The sequence below is a fragment of the Branchiostoma lanceolatum genome, chromosome 10, assembly GCF_035083965.1.
Source record: "Branchiostoma lanceolatum isolate klBraLanc5 chromosome 10, klBraLanc5.hap2, whole genome shotgun sequence".
Classification (NCBI taxonomy): Eukaryota; Metazoa; Chordata; class Leptocardii; order Amphioxiformes; family Branchiostomatidae; genus Branchiostoma; species Branchiostoma lanceolatum.
The window spans coordinates 17,442,112-17,460,931 of NC_089731.1; the positions used below are offsets into that span (position 1 = coordinate 17,442,112).

Here is an 18,820-nt window from a genome sequence, read left to right on the forward strand (position 1 = left end):
TTAGCGATTTGATAAAGTTAAAATCTTGTCATTTTGCACTGAATGCCTGATTTTTCTAGATTTTTGCTCCCAATGTCAGTCCCCTCCAGTTGGTAGACCGTGCTAGGAAATTACTTTAAGAAAATAATAAGAGGCGGTATTGTGGACTTGTCTGCCGCGACGCATTCCATGCTCGTGATTTGGTGAGGTGGCTGGAGCGTTCATCTTGGTGATTGTTACAATTTTCGTTTCTTTCGATCGCTGGGGTAAAGATCGAAGCCAGTCTCGTCGACATTGTAGATACGACGTGGCTGATTCCCTAACCTAAGGCATTCTTTGTCATGGTGGCACCTTGATCACATTCCCGTCCACTGCATCACGTCTTCCCTGTCCATAGGATCTGGTTTACGGATGGTAATGTCATTCTTTCTTTGAATCCCTTCAACCAGTATTGCGACAGCCCATTTTCGAGGTTGACTTTCGGATCCTCTCCATGTGTTCACTGTGTCGCACATGGATGGCTTGTGCAAGAGCTAGGACGGCTTTCTTTGTTACTGGAAATGCACGTTCCGCGCCGTATCTGAGGTAAAACACCAAACTGTTTTCCTCTTCCTGTGAAAGGGTCAACGGCCTACCACCTTTTTATCCAGGAGACTTTTGCCTAACACGAACCGTAGATCTCGGCACACCGTGCTCCCTTGCAGCACTAGTGGGCTTAGATTGCTTTCCGTGATGTCAAGATTTCCTCGATTTTTTCACGGCCCTCTTCGATATAACGACCTTGCTCATTACATTCTTCCCCCGCAACCGTGGTATTTGCCCTCAAATGCGTATCTACCTACATAGCCAAGATGGTGATGGGCGCTGATGTTTATCAAGACTCCCGTGACCATAAGTACTTCAAACCACGGACATTAAACAACACAAACTGTCTTCTTCGTTCAACATCACACCCTCATTGCGGTTGGGAATTCACAATGTTCCTAGTAGTCGCCCCGCAGGCATCAGTTCTCCCTAGGCAAGCATCACACCAGTCTCAATACAGAACAATACATCGATATCATAGCATCCACCAGGTGGACTCCCCCAGGCGGGTTCGTTATCCGTAGGCTTACGAACATACAGGACATCGTGCTACAGTACATTGCTAGAAATATACCACAAAAGGTTTAAGATGTTGCACAAAGTTCAGTGGTCAGGCTGGGTGCACGGCCGGAGAAGTACTTTCACAGTTCGGTGAAGTCACGGCAGAAGGTCGCGCCGGTGGTCATATTCAAGTGTTCAAGGCTGGTGACACGGATGGGCAGCGACGCGTCCACGGTGTAGAGGTAGTCGGGCCGGGTCGCGATTGGGTCGGCACTCCGGGGCAAGAAGACGGCAGCGTGCACGTGGTCTGCAGTACAGCATTCGTGGTGTCTTGTACACGTGGCCGGCGGCCATTAGCTGATCAGGATCAAACTCGTCCGAGTCCGAAAACCGCTCCGTGACCTCTGTCTCTTCACTGTCGTCCATTTCTGCTAAGTTGCTTGGCGCTCGAATTCTGAGTAGGGGGAGGCTCGAGCCGAAGAGCCACCGTCTCTCGTGACACCGTCTCTCGTGACACCGTCGCTCGTGACACCGGAAATAGGAATGTTACATTACAGCGATGGGGGACGTAACACTTTGTATGGGGTCACTGGCCTTATGAATTCTTTTATTCAAAATGGTGTACCAACTTAGTCAATTGTTCGAATGTATTCTTTCACGTTTTAATGTTTGTACTCAAAGCGGAGTTATGAAAATACATATACGGAGATTATTTACTCTTTATTCTGACGTATAAATTTATTATAGTTTTCGATCTGTTTGTACAATTCTTCATCGTTTGCCCTTCTTTTTTTTTACGTCACGGAAAGGAAACTCACCAGTCCCGTGTTTTCGAAAAGGCCGTATCACAGAAACAATATGTTTTTTTTTTATCTATTTGGTTGCTAATCGGACGATATGCTAAAGAGGACTGTTTTCATAAGCTATACACGAAAAAATCACAAGGGTGAGGTATCTCTTATTTGATTTATGTACTTGTCGTCGAGTAGGGATAGGATAGGAATGTTTCATTAACCCTATCCAGACCCTATGGCTAAAAGTGCCCGTGCCAACTTTGACATCGTATTACTGCCAAACGATGTATGCTAGTACTCCCAAACTTTGTGGCTTTTCCTAAAGTTTTCTTGGGAACAATTTTATAATAATGGTTTAAGTTTATAATTTTTCATGTTGCCATGGCAACAGATTTCTGACCAAAAAAGCCCAGTCTGGATCGGGGTAAAGCGATGGGGGACGTAAAGCTTTGTATGAGGTCACTGGCCTTCTTTTATTCACTGACGACAAACGAAATGTTTGAGATGATGGAATGGTGTACCAACTTATTTAATTCTTAGAATGTATTGTTGCACTTTTCGATGTTTTGTACTCAAACGGAGTTATGAAAAACATACAGATAAAGGAGATTATTTATTCCTATTGTTTTCGATCTGTTTGTGCAATTTTTTATCGTTTGCCCTTCTTGTTTTTTTCTTAAGTAAAAAGGAAACTCGTCAGTCATCAAGGAAAAAAGTCAAAAGACATCTCGTGTTTTTGATAGCAATATATATTTCATAAATATAGCAGCATTGTTAGTTATAATTTCTAAAGGGTATACACATAAACGTTAGATTTATCGACTATGAAATTTCATTTCATGATCAGACACCTATCAACCATCCTGCATCAACACACACATACACTACACAAGATAAATACTTACAATACTTACAAGCATCATTTATAATGAATGACACTTAAATCTAACAATGCTGACAAACAATCTAATGCAATCTAAACATCACCAGTCTCTATCTTTATACACGAACAAATGCAGCAATTGGGAAATTATATATACATGTAGGAGAATGGTTTGAACATAAATACATGTTGTATCATATTTCTGTGAAAAATCCTGACTATGTTTTCACTGCTAACATCATGGCATCTATGGAATCAATATGTGCTAGTATGATAAAAAGCTTGAAAACTATGTAAAGAAACAGTAACATTACAAGGAAAACTGACCCATGATGACATATGTTAAAGTTTGAAATATGTAGGCCAACATTTAATGGGGCCAGCACTGCTTTACACTTTGACAAGATGACCATTGCCATGTGACTACTCTGCATGTTTTTCCAAACAATGTTTTATCATGTACAACATGTACATATCAGGGCTTAAAATACTTCTTGTATATGTGGCCGGAATAGGGCAGTTAAAAGTTATTTAAGTACAATGTGTTTCGGACATATTCTAAAATGCATCAGCATGATTATGATAACAGGGTAATATTTCCTGCTGTATAGTGCAAATAGACAGAAACAGACATTCGAATTTGCTACACATTCTACTAAAGCTATGAAGACCTTTGTGGCCCTTAGTCTGACAGCCAGATACAAAAAATGACCCCCCCCCCCCCCCCAATAAAACTGACATTGAATTACACGAAAGTAAAATTATATGGGCTGACAAAACATTGAACACCTATGGTACATCACATCATTAACTTAAGTGTTATACTGTATGTTGTGGAGCTGCTTGTGTGTGTCCTCTCCCCATTCCCATCTACATCCACTGCTGTCATACACTGACAAGGCTGTCAGTGTCTGCATGTTGGACTTCTTGGTGTGAGTTTGGAGTCCTGGTAATGAGCCAGTTCCTAAATAAGAAAAAAAGACCATATGATTAACATAAATTCACATGAAAAATCTCAAATAAACATATGTATATATATATATATATATATATTTGTATATATAGTATGAAGAACTAAATATCAAGTCACACTGGTAACTGGGACATGCATGCCTTATTCCGTCAGATTATCACAAAAGCTAAACAACAAACACGACGGCCTGCCTCATCCGACCGTATGAGGTCCGTTTGGACCTCAGGCAGATATCAATGTGTGCCGTATCAATATTTTTCGTCGAAGAAAAATTCCTTCCACGGGTCTGTGTATATTTCTTACAACTTCTGAAATGTTTTTAGCGAGACTGTCCCATTTTTGAAGTTAGGAGTTATACTCCAAAGTTATGAGGGTTAAGATGGTTCTCAGTATGTGTACTGTGTGATTGAGAGGGCAAAAAATTCTGTTCCCAAAGTATTTCTTCTTGAAAAGAGCCACCATTTTGAATTTCAGCCTCTCGTGGCAGTTTTCCTTAATGATGCTTTGGAGTGTGGCTCTTTAGGGAAGATTAACCACACATGTGTTAAGATAATTATCAGATATAACATTACAGGTACTGTGTATATGAAAGAGCAAAAAAAAATCATTCCAAAAGCCTTTTTCTGTGAAAAGAGACACCATTTTCAATTTCAGCCTCTCGTGACAGCTTTCTATAATGATGCTTTGGGGCCAAATTGGGGGTGAGCTCTTTGGGATGATTAAGCACATTTGTGCTAAGATAGTTATCATATATAATAGTACAGGTACTGTGTAAATGAAAAAGAAAGAAAATTCCATTCCAAAAGCCTTTCTCCTTCAAAAGAGCCACCATTTTCAAATTCAGCCTCTCGTGACAGTTTTCCATAATGATGCTTTGGGGGCGTGTCGCTTTGGCTTAATTAAGCAAACTAGTGTTAAGATAGTTTTCAGATATGACAGTATGAGTACTGTCTAGATCAGAGAGCCAAAAAGCTCCATTCCCAAAGTCTTTCCCCTTGAAAAGAGACACCATTTTCAATTTCAGCCTCTCGTGGCAGTTTTCCATAATGATGCTTTGGGGGCGTGTCTCTTTAAGATAATTAAACACACTTGTGTTAAGATACTTATCAGATATGACAGTACGGGTACTGCGTAGATGAGAGAGCCAAAAAATTTCCTTCCAAGAGCCTTTCTCCTTGAAAAGAGACACCATTTTCAGTTTTCAGCCTCTCCTGGCAGTTTTCTATAATGATGCTTTGGGGGCGTGTCTCTTTGGCTTAATTGTTTGTTTGTTTGTTTGTGCCTTTATTTATTCTCGAAACATACTCTAATCGGCCCTCAGGGCCGCTTTTCATAGAGGTCGAGATGAGGAGTGTCAAGGGGTCAACATAACAATAAATAGATAACTAAATGTTTGTTCAAACAAGGAGAATCGAAATTATATCAATAATACAAAGAATATATAAATAGTGAAAACACAAAAATAACAAATGATAATTCGTCGAGTCATTAATCGATAAGTCGATAATCGTTCATAAGGGTCAGTTACTGAGTCGTTTAAAGGTTGCAATGGAAGTTGCTGCCCTAGCGGCCTGTGGTAAGGAGTTCCATATCAGCGAACCGGAGTAGGCTAGGGACCTCCTGTAGACCTCTCTCAATGGCATCGGTACCACAAGGAGGTCTGAAGCACTGAGTCTAGTGCTCCTGGTAGCTCTGTCCCTGCAGTAGGTGAACATCCGGCGCATGTAGGACGGTAACCGGTTGTTCAAGGCCTTGTGTACCAGTAGGGCTTTGTGGTGCTTAAGTGTTGACTTAACATCTTTCCATCCCAGACGTGCGTGGACTTCTGCCGATGGAGTAAGGTACGGGGCACGTAGGATCAACTTGCCGGCTCGGTTTTGCATTCTTTGTAGTTTCTCCAGTTCCCGATCTGACGCAGAGTCCCAGACAGTACATGCATATACGATATGTGGCAGAAATATTGCTTTGTACAAAGTTAACAGAGTAGGTGTTGAAACAAAAGTGCGGACGTGCTTTAAAATGCTGAGTGATCGCCTGAGTTTGCACAAAATGGCATTTACTTGGCACTTCCAGTTAAGATTACGATCAATTATCACCCCTAGGTATTTGTACATATTACATGCTGTTACAGCTGCCCCATTGATGGACAATTTGGGGCTTCTGCAACTATTAACTCTCTTGTCTGTTCCAATAAGCATAAATTTGCACTTTCCACTGTTCACTGACAATGAGTTTGCTATAAACCACTGTGTAAGAGTATTGAGATCATTCTGTAGTTTATCTTCAATGATACTGACATCTTTGTCACAATAGTAGATGACGGTATCGTCAGCGTACATGGAAATGTCACAGAATTTAGCGCAGTTCGGCATATCATTTACATAAATTAAGAACAATAGCGGCCCCAATATTGAGCCCTGGGGTACTCCATATTGCATTTGATGAAAATCAGAGGTAGCTCCATTTACGGCAGTACAGTGCTGCCTGCTTGATAGGTAAGACGTAAACCAATCCAGTGCCTCCCCCTGTATACCATAGCAAAACATCTTTTGGAGTAGGATTTTATGATCGAGTGTATCAAACGCCTTGGACAGGTCTATAAAAACCGCCCCTGTCAGCTGTCCAGCATTCATAGCACTGTACCACTTCTCAGTGAGAAGGTGCGCTGCGGACTGTGTGGAATGACCAGGCCTAAAGCCAGACTGGGCCTCCGTAAGAATACTGTTTACTGTCAAATACTCGTACACTTGGGAGTGTACTGTTCTTTCAAGTATTTTTGAGACAGCTGGTAGTATGCTGACCGGTCTATAGTTATTTGGTGTAGCTCTATCCCCTGCTTTGTGTATTGGTGATAGGCGTGCCTGTTTCCAGTCCTCTGGAAACTCACTTCTAAGCAAAGATTCATTGAATATGCCTGTTAGAGATGGTGCAATGATCACTGCTGCTGACTTGAGCAATCTGTTGTTAAGGTGGTCTAGACCAACAGCCTTGTCCGTTTTCAGTGCAAGGAGTTCTTGTTGGACAAACTCAGTTGATACACGGCTGAAGGTGAAACGCTCCAAACAACGGTGAACAAATTGCAATGGACTGAGAAGTGACATTCCCTTGTCAATACTCAGTGCTAACTTTTCGGCAACCGTACCAAAATACTTGTTTAGTTCATGGGCAATTTCCAGTGGCGACGAGCACATATCCCCGTTTTCATCTTTGAGACATGAAATATTAGATGACTTGGTCTTACCTAATAGAGACTTTAATGATTTCCACATGGTATTGATATTACCGCTGTTGATTTTGTCATTCAGGTAGGTTCGCTTGCTCGAGATCATCGTACGCTTGGTGTGATTACGCAACTGTTTGTAAGTTTCCCAGTCAGTTCGACTCTGGGTCGACTCAGCCGTGTGTCTCGCCTTATCACGAAGCGACATTAGCTCGCGTATATCTTGGGTGAGCCACGGCGGACAGTCCTCTCCCCTTACACGGAACTTTTTGAGAGGTGCATGTTTGTTGCAAACGGTTTCAAAAAGCGATTTCCATGTTACCCACATACTTTGCACGGAATCTAAAGCATTGATAGTGTTCCATGGAACTTTGGCCAAATCTTCCCTAAATTTTCCCTCATCGAATCCTTTGAAGATTCTTGTAGATATGTATTTAGGCGGTGGCCTTGGTGTCTTTATTCCACGATATGTGAAGATAAGGTGATGGTCGCTAAGTGACCCCTTGTAAACACCACTGTTCGAGTGTTTACTTGGGTTAGATGTTAAAATGACGTCAATAAGGGTAGAAGACCCTTCTGTCACTCTTGTAGGTTCAGTTATGAGGTTACTAAGGTCATAAGCATCACACAAGAACCTGAGATCCTCGACAGGCCCCTTGTCCTTCAGAAAGTCACAGTTTAGGTCACCCATGATTGTCATTTCCATATTCGTATCAGACGCTTTGTCAAGAGACTCTCTGAAACGCTCGAAGAAATGTTCATCAGTGGGTGGTCTGTATGCACAGCAGACAAGTTGGTGTTTTGACTTAGGGGGGGTCAACTCAATCCACAGGGCCTCCAAACCCTCAACAGTAAGATCGCTTCTTTCTTTGAAGGATATAGAGTCCTTAATGTAGAATGCCACCCCACCCCCATGTCTTGACCCCCTGTCCTTCCTGAGAAGAAAGTACCCCGGTAGCTGTATGGTATCATCTGGGAAATCTTCGCTCAGGTGGGTTTCGGTTAAGCCAATTATATCCATTCTACTTTCTGAAGCAAGGATTTCTAGATCAGCATGTTTTGCTGGAAGACTGCGAATATTCTGATGAGCCAACATGAGACTTTTTTTTGTCCTTTCTTAGGTGGACAAGAAGTGGAAGGCATTTCTTCCAGAGAGGCGTTCGACATATTAAGGTTTTCGGGAAAGTTTAGGCGATCACATTCACATTTGAAGCACGACCATTCCAGGTCACTCTTTTCAACATAACATTGAAACATTGTGTGTGACATAGCTGAACAACTTTGATGGTACCATGTAAAGCATGTCTGGCATTCAATTCCTTTCCTTACATCTTTACGACATTCACCACATGGGTCTTTAACAGTTCGACTACTAGGACCAGGATTTACTGGAATATCACCGGACAAAAGCAATAATACAAATGCACAAAACTGAAACTTGCTACATTTCCTTCCTGGGATCTGCATACTGTTGGCCTGTTTACTACGGACAGCTAACAGCTGATGCAGAACGTAAACATACTTCGATACAGCCAGAGATGGTGTCTGTCGAAGTGCTACAGCGTCGTTAAACGAATCATTACTACGGATTGCCGACTTAGAAAAGTACAAAATCAGAACAGCTATTACTGCCAATTTTACACAGGAAGTGTTATTGGTTTTATAGCATTTGGAAATATCTAATCCCGACATCATCAATGCCATTTCGAAGAGAAACACGGTGGTAATTTAAACTATTTCGCTCGGGCGCGCCAGCCCTTTCGTATGCTAATTTCGCATTGTCCAGTGACCCACTAGAATACAATAAATACCACTAAGAATAATCGCAAATATCTACTCACAAAAGATACTATATATACACAAATAATTTCGACCTCAATCAAGCACAAAATAAACCGAATTCGAGAGTGTTTACAGGCACAGTAATATAAAGAAAATAAGAGTACAATACCTCCATGGTGAGGGGCAAGCCCTCCCCACTGCTAGCGTCGAACCAAACAAAATGCGATTTAAAGTGCTAAAAGATTCTTTTTCACACTAAAACAGTCCAGCAGGTTTCATGAAGGTTTAAGATAGGCAGATGAGGACTAAGTAGTTGGTGGTCATGGAAAGGGAACGTAGAATTTAGAGCTGGCCGACGAAGCCTGGGAAGGACGATGCTCCCGCCATGGTGACCCCTGACACACTGGTGTTAAAATAGTTTTCAGATATGACAGTATGAGTACTGTGTAGATGAGAGAGCCAAAAAGTTCCATTTAAAAAGCCTTTCTCCTTCAAAAGAGACACCATTTTTTATTTCAGCCTCTCGTGGCAGTTTTCCATGATGATGCTTCAGGGGCGTGGCTCTTTCGGTTAATTAAGCACACTGGTGTAAATATAGTAATAAGATATGACAGTACGGGCACTGTGTAGATGAGAGAGCCAAAAAGTTCCATTCCAAAAGCCTTTCTTCTTCAAAAGAGACACCATTTTAAATTTCAGCCTCTCGTGGCAGTCTCCTATAATGATGCTTGGGGGCATGTCTCTTTAGGATAATTAAGCACACAAGTGTTAAGATACTGATCAGATATGACAGTACGGGCACTGCGTAGATGAGAGAGTCAAAAAGTTCCATTCCAAAAGCCTTTCTCCATCAAAAGAGACACCATTTTCCAATTCAGCCCCTCGTGACAGTTTTCCTTAATGATGCTTGGGGGCGTGTCTCTTTGGCTTAATTAAGCACTCTGGTTTTAAGATAGTTATCAGACATGACAGTACGGGTACTGTGTAGATGAGAGAGCCAAAAAGTTCCATTCCAAAAGCCTTTTCCCTTCAAAAGAGACACCATTTTCCAATTCAGCCCCTCGTGACAGTAATCCTTAATGATGCTTGGGGGCGTGTCTCTTTGGCCTAATTAAGCACTCTGGTTTTAAGATAGTTATCGGATATGACAGTACGGGTACTGTGTAGATGAGAGAGTCAAAAAGTTCCATTCCAAAAGCCTTTCTCCATCAAAAGAGACACCATTTTCCATTTCAGCCCCTCGCGACAGTAATCCTTAATGATGCTTTTGGGGCGTGTCTCTTTGGCTTAATTAAGCACTCTGGTTCTAAGATAGTTATCAGATATGACAGTACGGGTACTGTGTAGATGAGAGAGCCAAAAAGTTCCATTCCAAAAGCCTTTCTCCTTCAAAAGAGACACCATTTTCCATTTCAGCCCCTCGTGACAGTTTTCCTTAATGATGCTTTGGGGGCGTGTCTCTTTGGCTTAATTAAGCACACTGGTGTTAAGATAGTTATCAGATATGACAGTACGGGTACTGTGTAGATGAGAGAGCCAAAAAATTCCATTCCAAAAGCCTTTCTCCATCAAAAGAGACACCATTTTCCATTTCAGCCCCTCGTGACAGTAATCCTTAATGATGCTTTGGGGGCGTGTCTCTTTGGCTTAATTAAGCACTCTGGTTTTAGGATAGTTATCAGATATGACAGTACGGGTACTGTGTAGATGAGAGAGCCAAAAAATTCCATTCCAAAAGCCTTTCTCCTTTAAAAGAGACACCATTTTAAATTTCAGCCTCTCGTGGCAGTTTTCCTTCATGATGCTTTGGGGGCGTGTCTCTTTGGCTTAATTAATTATAAGCACACTGGTGTTAAGATAGTTATCAGATATGACAGTATGAGTACTGTGTAGATGGGAGAGCCAAGAATTTCCATTCCAAATGCCTAACTCAAAAGAGACACCATTTTCCATTTCATCCACTCGTGGAAGTCTTTTATAATGATGGTTTAGAGCGTGTCTCTTTGGGGTAATCAAGCACACAGGTGGTAAGATAATTATCAGATATGACAGTAGGATCACTGTGTAGATCAGAGAGCCACAAACTTCCATTCTAAAAACCTTTCTCCTTCAAAAGAGACACCATTTTCCACTTCAGCCTCTCGTGGCAGTTTTCTATAATGATGCTTGGGTGCGTTTCTCTTTGGCTCAATTAAGCACTCTGGTGTTAAGATAGTTATCACATATAACAGTACGCAAATTTCAATTCCGAAAGTCTTTCTCCTTGAAAAGAGACAGCATTTTCAATTTCAGCCCCTCGTGGCAGTTTTCCAGATACAGACAATCATCTTACCTGGGAGTATGTGGCTCTTTGGGACAATTATCTTTCATTTAGCATGATTGTTTAGAAAATTTGGAGCTTATAGTTACTTTATACAGCTTGTGTAACGGTCAGAAGCAGGTCTGAATCAAAAAGGAATAGGTTTTATAACTATCACATGAGTTATAATATGACTAAATAATGTGTAGCATAGTTATGTCTGTATAGATGGAAAAGATCAAAATCACGAAAAGTCAGGTTGGAATGTTTGTTTGCTAGACAGGTTTATCCAAACATCTGTTTGTTATTGTTGCAAAGATATGCAATAATTTGTCTCATGAATGCAGTGTTTTACAGTAATATGTCATTCCGAACATTTTCCATAAGTTTTTGTCAAATTTCTCCTTTATCAACGTTGTCTTCCTTTGTCTTCCTAACATTTCATCAATTCTATATGGTCTGGTTGACCCAAATGGTATAGAGCTGGCTTTGTGAACCAAATTCGTTATCCTGGCATTGTTTGTTTTCGTGTTTAAATTTGTTGTTTTGTGACTATAATCAAATGTTAATATTCTTACTACAGTCTGCCAATAGTGGAGAAAAATCCTCATTATGACAGGCTACAGCCTTACTCCAACAAAGGGGTGTTGCCCAGTACCCGATCAAGATCAAGATTATCAGGATAAAATATTAACACGTGCGGCGTAGTCCTCGCATAGACCAAGGACATTATATAGTGTCCTTGCATAGACTTATGATTTCTAACGTCGGCTACTGTTACGCATGATCTTAAAAGCTCTAGCGGCACGTTTCATGCTTTTAGACTTCTAAAATATTCTTATTATCGTACCTTGTTAGACGTATGCCAGTTTGTATCTACAGGGTTGAACAAGTATGCTTGCCCGATTGCCCGGGGCAAGTGAAAGTGCTGTTCGGGCAAGTGGATATCCTCCCCCACTTGCCCGATCGGGCAAGTAAGATTTTTTCATGCAGTCTGTTTCAAAACAAACTTTATTCCAGTGAAAAGGATCACAAAAACACCACACCACAATGTATCTTATCATTAGAAACTACATTTCTCTCAAAATATTCCAAAAGATTATGAATTCAACCCAAAACAGGACATTTTGGCTCACATAGTACATGTAAACAAACACCCATGGCTCTCTCAGTTCGTAGACCTGCTGGCATGAAACTTTGCAACATCAAATCCTTTGAAACATGATATCCCTGTGAGCACTCTCTCAATGTAGCATTTTCCTTCTTTCATTGAACAGCAACATTGTGGATATGACACACTCTGAGGGTTCCCACAACATTTTAACTGATTGAGTGTATATTCAGGATATTCTAAATTTCTGTTCAACTTCTAAATGTTAATACTGCAAAAAATCATTTGAAGGTGTTGTTTGATGTACATGTGTGGATTGATATTGACTAATGTTATCTAGAAAATAAAAATTTCACGACAATGATTCAAAACTGGCCATATCATAAGAACCATGTTTAGTTATATTAGATCCACAACACTCTAAATGTAACTTTTCCATCATATGACAAATACCTGATTTTTTCTTCTGTTTACTAAAGAAATGGGAGAATAATAATAGCCCTCAGTGAACACAGGAATATTGTAGTACTGGATCCAAGGAATGATCGATACACAACATTTGCTGAAAACTTGAATGTTGTTCTTTATGTTAAATAAGCCTGTGTCTTTACCTTAGACTTTTTGCCAAAATTTTTTTCCGTATCGCTCTGATTTTATTCTGAAAAATCTGAGAAGCAACAAATGAAATTGGCGTGGTTTAAGTGAAAGAAGATACGTTGTAATATCATGCTTCTTGTTCAAGTTTTTGTCATTTCCCATAAATACGGTCATGACATCCACACAGCTTGGTCTTGTAGTTAAAACTTTTTTGCTATAATTACATGCTTAACAAGACGTTTTTACTGAAAAATAACAGAATTCATTACCGCAAGCAAAGATGCAAAGAAAAAATGTCATTTAGATTTCGGGCAAGTCAAAAGTTGGTTCGGGCAAGTAGATTTTTTTTCTACTTGCCCGATAGGGCAAGTGAATTTTTGAAAACTTGTTCAACCCTGATCTATAGTTGTCGATGCGCATGCAGTTGTTGTTGTGAAGTCTGCCATATAGTTTCGCTGCTCCCCATGCCGCCCGATGGTCGCCGCCATCTTGGTTTGACGTCATCATGGAACCGCCGCTGACGGCACCGCCGCTGGCGACATGTCACGAACGACGGTTTTCTATTAGGCTCTGTGGCTCGAGCCTATGCCAGATGCGAATTCTAATGAGTGCAGTCCTCTTGCGCTGACGTCACGGGGTCACGTGACGGGTTTCTTGGAACGCTGGCCTGGCTTGACAAGACGAGCTTGACGCGGCGCGAAAGCCACACTTTGGGAGGCCGTTAAAACTTTATTTCTCCACCATCGGGTTCACAGTAAACTTCAAAGAACTACGTTGTATGTATACTTTTGATATTTATATTCTTTTCAACCATTCATTGAAGTGAGATACACACTTTAAACAAAAAACAGACCAGGATGGTCAAAATTTCCAATCTTTCTTTAGAATTCGAACAACATTCTATCATGTTCGAAGTGACGCCGTGCGTTCTATTCGAGGTTACTCGCGGTAACTTGCAGGTTGTCAAGATATAACTGGAACATAACAAAACATAACATGGCGTAATTAAGCTCATCCCTTCTAAAGGGTAGAGGTGCTACTTTGTACCTTGGTTCCATCTACACACTACCTGCCAAGGTACCATCCTCCGTTGCTATAGCTTACTCATTCTTTTCGCTTGCTCACAACGGAACACGAAAAGATTGACCCGGCGGTAACAACGGAGGATGGTACCCAGGCTACACATTCGAGGCATGGTTAACTTATCGAAAAGGATCTAGGACATTTACAATTACCATAAATGTCAAAATATATATCCTTTAGAAGGAAGAGCCTGACGGCCTCTTCAATCCTATTAAGCTTAAGAGGTTTCCTCTCGACAGGTGGGTTTCTCTTGGACACTTTCTCGGCTAGTTCCAGCATCTCCAATTCTATGTCTAGTAGTGCTCTTCCTGTGACTGTAGTCTTCTTGTTCCGCTTCCATGTCGGCGCCAATTGTCTCTGCCAATCCGAGTATCTCCAACTCCTCAGGTAGTAGTTGACCTTCTTCATCCTCCTTGTCAATCAGTTTGTCTGCTGCATTGGACTCGTTCAGGCGCAACCAGCGGTCATTTATGGCGTCTTTGTCGACCGAATAAATCCGTTTTTTCGAAGCCTGTCTTCACGACTGCCATTGCCAGGGTTCTCCCTCGAACTATTTGTAAATGCTGGATAAAGATGACTTTGTTCCGCAGTTTGGAACCATATTGGTCCACTAACAATTCTTTAAATCGGAAACCAAGGGCATGTGGCTTCAACTACGTTACAATTACTTTGAACTCTTCCGATTTTGGGTGGCCCTCAGCTCTCGCCACATCCACGAGGGTTTCCATTAACGCAAACACTTTTCTACGGTCAAATAAAGCGGCTGGTCGTGCAGCATGCTCCAACATTTGTTGTTTTATTGCTCCCGCTGTTTGTTGACCTGACAGCCTCTGCAAAGTTGCCTCCAACATGTTGAGTCTCTCACGTAGTACCTACAAACAAACATTTCCACATATAAGGATGCATTATTCCACCGTCTAACATATCCATGTATCTCTAACCCATACTACATAAATCTAACTATCATGTTCACCCACAATACCAAACCATGCACCCAACCTACATACCCATATTTACATCACCCATAACACGTAATGTATTCGTATATATAAACATTGCATAAGCACAAACATACCTATGCTTTATGTCCCTTGTATGCCTGCGGTTGACCTAAAAATCGAAGGCTCGGTCTTTCCCCTCTACTTCTGGGCGGCCTAAGTATTGTGACTCACATTGGCTATATACGTATGACTTTTCTATCCTTCACTCAAAACTAAGGCCACACCAATTCAATTTGTTGGTTCTCGGATTTTTTCGTGGAAAATATGAAGCGACAGGGCGAAAAAAAATCTCTTATGGTAAAACCAGAGCTGGAAGTAGGGCTCTCGTGTTATGATATAGGTAAACAAAACAAAGAATACATATATTACTGCTACATATATTGCTGTTTTTCATAGCCTATGATATTATTTCCACCTATGTATCAATGATAATTGATTGTATTGATTTCTATTTAACAAAATGTCAATAATTGTGGTCATTGACAAAAGGAGTTCTGCTTTGGAACCCGGACGCAAACAGAAACTGAAACTAATTTGGACAGACAGGAACTCCTTTCTGCAATGAATGACAAGAAATTCTGGAGGACGAACTTCTCTTGCTGCACCTCGAAAGAGGAGGAACGATGATGATGATGACAAAAGGTGACAGGCCAATTATTTCATGTATGTAAAATCTTGGTTTGAAGAAATTGACTTAAACAGTCTGAAATAACGTCTTCAATTTTGTCTTCTTTCTTTTGACGAAATTCTATTCTCGCTACCAGAGTAATGCTTCCAAACAATAGAGAAGACAAAGACTAATAAGACCAGAATTCGTGTTTGGTGAAGGGAACACATCCGTACTTTTAATTCACAACTCAGCAAATACAATCACAAATTTACTATCATACATGATAGTAGTGAATCGCTTACTAACCTGATAGTATGGTAACATATGTAAACAAACACTAGAAGAGTTCAAGGCATTTCTGATTCTAATACTGTCGATTGCCGTTAAACTACAGAAAGACATAATGTGGATGATTTTTTAATGACAATTTCACAAAATTTCAGTCGCCAAAAGCCAATCGTATCATTTTTAAAGAATCAGAGTTCTTTCTGCCAAAGTCTTAGCGTTTTCTTTTTCTTCCATTTGAAGGGCCTCTAGTTTGTGCAGGTTTGCCTGTAGCATGGCAAGTGCCTTCACCGCGCCTTCACCTTTTCCTGTAGGAGAAAGGAGGATAGAAGATGTTCTTGTCAGTGGACTCACTAAAAATAGATTAGTAATTAGGTGCTTGAATAGTGTGTTCTCCTTTACAGTAAACGTAAAAAATTCAAATACAGCACTTGTTACAAAGAAAAGTATGTACATATATTCAGAATACAGATGGTTGCACTTACTTCACCGTTGGGCACTCCCGCCTGTAGTGGTTTCGGCCCCCACATCCCCAGCATATTCTGCAAAAGCGATAAAGAAGAAACATCAGATAAAGCAACACACATTTTTTGTGGTGATGTGAAATATCCATCGACAATTGCCTTCTTCAAACTGACATTTAGAAGCAAACTAAATCATCTTTATAATAATGACATTATTATTATGATAACATCCTATCTCTTGTGATGACAGACACAAACTTACTCCTCATCTTCTTCAAACACGTCACGCTGGCGTTTTGCTCTGCTTACAGCCAGGCAGTTTGAAAAGGAAAATTATGAACATGTGAGCGTAAAAAGTATGCTAATGCTGTAAATGCATTTAAGTCTGTGTGGTTTTTATTTCGCGGTAGGAAGAGAATGGAGTGTTTGCGTTGGTTTTAAGATAACGGTTGAAACAACAGTAGCGCTACAGTCATAGATGGGCAAAAGTTTGCTGTTGCTTTAAGTTTGTGCGGAGGAGGTCACTGTGAAAAGCGCAAACATAAAACCACCGCGAATATTTCTGCATTTACAGTATTCACATGTAATGAAAAGTCAAAATATGAATCAGGTGTATTGAATCTACGTGGGTTGTTTTAATGCAGCATAATAAGATACATTTAATACTTACGGTTCCGTTTCTTTCAGCCACGGGCTTCTGTGGTGCATGAAAAGAGTTTGAATCATAAGAATTCTGAAGACGTCCCAACATTTCATTGAATTTCAACAATATTGATTTCATTTCATTATATGTTGGTACAATGACTGAGTATTTGTATGTAAGTAAAATATGTCGAAAAGACCATACTGACCTCGGCGGACCGTTGTCGTTGACTCTGCAATTTCCATTCAGGGAAGCACATGGAAGATATGGGTATAGCATAAGTTATTTTCTTACCGACATGCTGTCTGTCTCGATAATGCAATATCTTCAAATTGCAAGTCAGAGCAATTGAAAAAAACAAAAAAAAAGCCAGTAGAACAGTGTCCTAGCCACAGGATTCGAACCCGCACCAAAACGCGAGTATTTGTATGTAAGTTAAATACTGTATGTGGAAAAGACCATACTCACCTCGGACGAGTCGGAGGCCTATAGCTAGGTGTGTTGTTGACTCTGCAATTTCCATTCAGGGAAGCACATGGAAGATATATGGGTATGACGTAAGTTATTTTTTTTCCGACATGCTGTCTGTCTCGATAATGCAATATCTTCAAATTGCAAGTCAGAGCAATTGAAAAAACACAAAAAAGCCAGTAGAACAGTGTCCTAGCCACAGGATTCGAACCCGCACCGAAACGCGAGTATTTGTATGTAAGGCCACAGCAAGTAATTTTTATGGATGACATCAGCGCGCTCATTAATTTTGGCCTGATTTCGAAATAAAAAACAAGAAATTTCATTGCCCTCCGACGGTGGTCAACATGCCAAAAATTGGCAAATATGTTGTAAACGTTGACAGTCAAAGGTGTTTCATTGCATATGAATACCCAGTGTAGTTCCTGCCCATGATGGTATGATAACAAGCTGTTTTCTGCATTTGTTCTAGCAAGGACATTATATAAATAATGGGGGGGGGGGGGTCTAGTTAATTGAGCTGTATACACAAGGTGTTTCATCGCATATGAATTCCCAGTGTAGTTGCTTCAGATGATGGTACAACAAGCTCTTTTCTGCATTTGTTGTAGTTAGTCTATTGAGATGTATACACATCTACAAGAACATGTTTACATTAAATCAAGTAGGTTTTATATTATATATTAAACCTCATTGGTTGAATACAGGAATAAGAGACCTGTTGGTCATGATATCATATTTCGTCGCCTCAATTCTTGTTTAACAAGACTTATGATCTCAAAATTTGAAAATATAGGAATCTTGTTTTTTTGGCCCGCCTTGTTTTTTTTTCGCCCTATCTCATTAATTTTGGAGTCTGCGGAGGATGTCATCCATAAAATTTACTTGCTGTGGCCTAAGTTAAATATGTGGAAAAGACCATACTCACTTTGGACGATCTTTGTCCTCACTGCAATTTCCATTCAGGGAAGCACATGGAAGATATGGGTATAGCATAAGTTATTTTCTTACCGACATGCTGTCTGTCTCAATAATGCAATATCTTCAAATTGCAAGTCAAAACAAAGTCCCAACCTTTTCAGATAGTGTCAGCCATAATTGTAGCCATACAGTGCGGTTTGGAAATGAAATTTATGTTTGTGCAAATAACTGCGCACTGATATATTTTTAGCTTACTTGATGGTGCAATATAACCTTGGGCGCCAGGGAGAGCTGCTTTACGGACTGAATCTTTGGCGGAGCCAAAAGTATTCGAGGTTATAGCCTCATATTCTACATATTTGCTCAATTCAAAAAGTATAGGTCACACACCAATAGAATGGCAACACGTTTGATATTCAGGGTTGTGGTATCTTGCGATGAAATTTGAAGTTGAAAGTCAATTTTGAATAATGAGTCGTGACTGAACTAAACTGCAACATTTCATACATCAATACAGTTGAAAGGGGAAGTCAACCAAGGGTAACATTAGTGTATCTAGACAAATGTAATGAATACATACTCGTCGCTGCTGCCCAGAATCCTTTCCGCCTCCTCCAT

The 18,820-nt window shown here is 40.5% G+C and overlaps 1 long non-coding RNA gene across 1 annotated transcript; it reads right to left on the bottom strand.

Annotated features, from left to right (window-relative positions):
• Positions 1-2,590: 2,590 nt before the first annotated feature.
• LOC136443298 (uncharacterized) lies at positions 2,591-11,898 on the bottom strand. The gene is made up of 2 exons (XR_010757124.1): positions 11,867-11,898; positions 2,591-3,706 (listed from the first exon to the last, which is right to left on the bottom strand). It is a non-coding gene; the product is annotated as an uncharacterized lncRNA (long non-coding RNA).
• Positions 11,899-18,820: the final 6,922 nt, after the last annotated feature.